Raw genomic sequence first — 4,896 nt, 5'->3', positions numbered from 1 at the left:
AATCAACATCATAAAAAAAGATTTGTTGTCTATATAATCTAATTTTCCATCTTACCTCTGAAAAAATTAACTCATCTCCTTCAATGTGCAGGGCCATAATTAGCTCCATCCTCCATGCTCATCTCAAGATTCCATATTCCCTTTCAGTTTGCATAGCTAATCATTCTGCCCTCTATAATTTTTATTTTTACACCTTTTTAAACATCCTTTGGCCTAGACTTTAGCCCAGTGGAACATTCCTCAAAGACTCATTCTGTTCATGTAGATTTCAAGGAGAGAGAATATGTTTTCTGCCTGTATTTTCAAAACCTCTAACCACTGAGCTAAATACATGGAACTGAGGCAGAACTGTTTCGCCTTATCCTGGACCTTCGGTTGACTATAGTTTTAGGTTGATTATCTTTTAGTGTGTTTCTAAGTTCACTGTATGTCAAAGTGCAACGGACAAGTTAAACAAGGAAAGAAGACTTTATTTAAGATTGGTACAATAGGGATCAAGATCATTGCAATAGGAAGAGAGACTAAATTCAAATCCACAGAAACAAAAGGTGGAAGAGATTTGAAGCCTGGGGTGAGCTAGTAAAGAAGTACAGAGGACATTGGGAGGGTGAGGATGGGGGGTTGTCAATGTGATTATGTCTTCTGTGTTTGCTAATTGGCGCTTATTGAAGTTAGGCTCCTACCCTTGCACAGAACCTGTAAGATAGAGGCTAGAAGTTCTTATCTGTCATGATGATTGCATTTCAAAAGACTGAGCAATAAGATAACCAAGAGCAGAAAGCAACCATCCACTCTCAACCATTTGCCTGGCCATCTTTATGAAATCACAGCTAATATCACCTCTTCATGAAAATCAAGGTGTTTATTCTTTATATTTTAATGATTATTACATATAATCATTAAATAAAAAAGACAACATAAATTTGAGTATATTATCCCCCTCACTCATGATAAAATCGTATCCTGTCCACTGGCAGAAAAATTTGACTAAAAAGTTCAATTTCCCTAGAAATTACTATAGTTTTATAAAACTCATGCAAAAAAAGCCAATAGGCCAATATCTGATTTTTTTTCTATAGGACACACACAAAAAATACTAGAAGCTGCCCCTTAGATGTGTGATGCTACATGAAAGACATATCGTAACCCATAAAGTCACCAAGCCACACACCAGAGAAAGCTATATAAAAAGGGTAATATTCAGAAGATTAGTTCTTAGTTCTGACTTCCACTCACTTATACATCAAGCTTACCTCTAATCATCCTATTTCAACCCTTGTTTTGTGCCCTGCCCTTCCAGGGAGACAACTCATTTTATTGAACACTCGCTCTCCACTCATCCACTTTGCTCTCCATTTTATTACTGTCCCAGTATTTTTCGTAGGGCAGTAATTTCCTGGAGGGTCAGGCTGTTTGATAACTGAGCCATTCTACCACTGGAATCCTTTCATTCCTCTTCATCTAGCCAACATGAACTCATTCTTCCAAAATTGGAGCTCAAATCTCACATTTTTCACCAGGCCTTTCCTGACCTGCCTTTCTTAATAAATGCCCCTCCTCTCTGATCCTGCAGCAGTTTGACATGCTTCTATTACAGCACCTGTCTTTCTGTGCTATAATTATAGGTTCATTTGTCACTGCACCGTGGCTCCTTGTGGAAAATGACATAGTTTATTCACCCATCCTTGACCCCTTCAAGTCACTCAAACATCTATTGAATTAATTAAAAATGTATTTTAAACATCCCCTGACGTGCACTTTATGAACAACCCTACGTGCACGTCGGTCCCCTGGCATCTATCTCCTTCCTGGCTCTGGACATAGTGGGTTAGGTCAGTTTTTAGAGCTTATTACACTTTTCTCTTTTTCAGCAGGGTACACAATTAGTGCCCTCTTAAATATAAAAAGAGAAAATGGTGCTATAAGTATGTCCTATAGCTATAATAAGCCTGGCATTGCTTAACTTACCTTTCAGAACAAATGTTTGAAATGTATATATTTGGACCTATTAGTGTTAGCATAGGTAGAAAGCTAGTTATTAATAAAGAAAGAGAGCCAAGGGAAACAAACATTAAGCATAATAAACTAGAGAGCTGAGTCAAATATGAAGCCTAATGTACTAGGCAGCTGGCGAGGACAGTAAGCCTGCTTCACTAGGAAGTGCAGCATTCATGGACGCCCAGGAGAGGGCAGCATCCTCCACCCTCAGGCTTAATGGCAGGGCAATCCCTGAGCACTCCCCCAGCAGGCGGGAAGAGTCCCATGGGAAAACTTCAGCCTGGTACCTGGATTACGGGAGGAAGCAGGAGGGAATTTACTTAGAACATGCAGGTAGAAACCCAGAGGGCACAGGGAGATAAGCGCATGCACAGTACAAGCCAAAGTGGTGCAGGGGGAGGTCCTTCTACTTTGAGGCATGCACTTTGAGGCACCTGCAGAAGCCAACATTGTTACCAAAAAGGGGTGGAGCCTAGCCCGGGAAAAGGATTGGATTGGAAGAGGGCACAGAACCTGAAAAGTCTAGGACAGAGATTGGCTAAGGGAAGGACCCAACACAAGCCCAGGAAAAAACCCGGCAGTAGATTGGGTAAATTGAAAGAGCTGGCTCATTCCTGAAAACCAAGAAAATAAATGGAGGATGATTAGGAATCTTGAGACAGTTGATGCTGGAGCCTGCCTGCCCTCTACATGCCCTCTATTTCCCCTTCTCCCCAACAAATCCTACCACTATGTTTAAGCTTCTCCCATCCATGTGCCCTTTGAAGTTCCTCAGGACATTGCAAAAGAACATATTTTCACGGGCAACATTAGGATTTATAACTAATAACCATTGTGACAAATTTTTAAAACCCAGGAAATCAGTAAGATATCACACAATAGTTTATTTTTTCAAGAAAAATCAACCTGGATATTTTCCTTTCTCAATTTTCTTTAGGTGTTTGAGGCCAGCATTTATTCTGCTGGAAGCTTTATAGACTTCATCTACACAGGAAATGTTTCCAAATGCACCCTGTGCTCATTCCAAGATATATTTTTATCTGCTCCATTTGGTCTGCTATGAGGAAAGGAACGAACAAAGAAATAGGGAAGTATTTCCCCACATCTTTGTAGTAAAGCACATTTTATGGAACCTAAAAATTAGAAGACATTTTCTGAAATGACTTCTCTGAGTCTAGCCCATCCAGTCCCCTGAAGAGTGAAACCTAGGTCCTGTTGGAACATTTCACCTAATGAGTGTGCCTTCCTTCAGGAGGCCCTGCTGCCTGCTGCTGCTCGGCTCTGATGGTCTGAAAGTGACCAATTTGAAGTGAAGCCAGCCGGCACAGACTTCCAGGTCGAACAGATTATGTGAATTCATCTATGATATTCCACTTTGCTCTTCTTTTTCCAGCTCAACTTCCTACACAACATAGATTACAGATGACTCTTCATTTTGTCCATCTCTTCACGGACATTTTCTAGCTTTCTTTTGTTTATGTGTTTGGGTTAAAATTTGTTTTTAATCAGTTTCTAAGAACTAACTGTTTTCTTACACAACTGTCAATTAAAAGCTTTGAATCCTCACTTGTATACTTCTAGACATATTTTCAGACTAAGGGAGAAAATTAATAGACAGTGATATCTAGCTCAATTCAGAGATTAAAATTTAAAAATGAGTAACTCAAGACACATGTAATTTATACTTTAGGACATATTGATTTGCCTTTTCTATGCTATCATATTTTTACAGCTTAGTCTCAATTTAACAAAACAAAAAATGGAAAACAAATATTTTAGTTTCAGAATGAAATTAGCCCACTGATCAACAGTAAGCTACTTAATTTTGTCAGGCATGTAGGAATCTGCTCTGTGAGCCTGCTTTTAGAAACTTGTCAACCCTGCTAAGCTAAAGCTGTCCTTCTCCTCCCTTTCCTTTGTTTCCGTCCTTCCTTTTTTTATTTTCTTAGTTTACTTAAATAATTAAAATAATTAATAGTTTTTGAGCATGTCTACTGCAACTAGAGACATTCTCTATTAGCAAGCAGGTGTACAGTTTCCTAGCTGGGCGTTTACTGGTATAGCCTCTACCGACAGTTGTTTCACTCAACAACTAGTTATTGACTATACATTGAAGACAAGAAAACCAATATTTGCAATCTTTTCATTTATAAAGTGTTTTGCAAGTGATTTGACTAGGCATCATGGAAATATAGAGCAGGAGTCTCAGAATTAACTAGTCAATCTAGTAGACTTCCTGAAGCAGGGCGATACTGATGAACAATTTTGAGGAAGAAGTAAGAGACATAACGACATGGGAAAGGGGTGCTCTAGGCTGGGCACAGCTCTTTTATGGTTCACTTCCCTGAGGAAGACGCTTGACTTTCAGCTCACGCAAGTCTCCTTCTGTATGGTTTTTATATTTCCCAAATTAAACAATGACTCCACCTACTGTCTATCAGGAATTTAAAACAGGAATTTATCAGCCCCCTTCATTACAACAGAGGGTTTTATGTTCATCAGAGTAATCAACCATAATATTCACAACAGACAATTAAATAGCTTCTAAGATAATAGACATTTAAAAGTAGATAATAATGAATGTGTTTACTACTTACTGTCATGGATATCACGATGTCTATGCTTGGTATTGCTAAATCAAAAGAAAGGATTAGACTGAATAAACTTCCTATGACATAATGAGTTAAGATTTAATGACAGACCCTTACTTTTATAAAAGGTTGACTAAGGGAAATGTAAATTTGAACAATGTGTCTTTAAAACAATCACTGAAAACTACTCGCCTGCTACACAATTCTTTGATTCACATAAGAACACATTTCACAAAGGCAAACCTCCAAACACAAATTTGAGTATTTTATATTACCAGGTAAAAATTATACAGCCCATTATGTTTCT

The sequence above is a fragment of the Myotis yumanensis genome, unplaced genomic scaffold (genome assembly GCF_028538775.1).
Source record: "Myotis yumanensis isolate MYYU_CA2020_CCGP unplaced genomic scaffold, mMyoYum1.0.hap1 SCAF_5, whole genome shotgun sequence".
Taxonomy (NCBI): Eukaryota; Metazoa; Chordata; class Mammalia; order Chiroptera; family Vespertilionidae; genus Myotis; species Myotis yumanensis.
The sequence above is the reverse complement of the archived record's forward strand: the minus strand, read 5'-3'. Positions refer to the sequence as shown.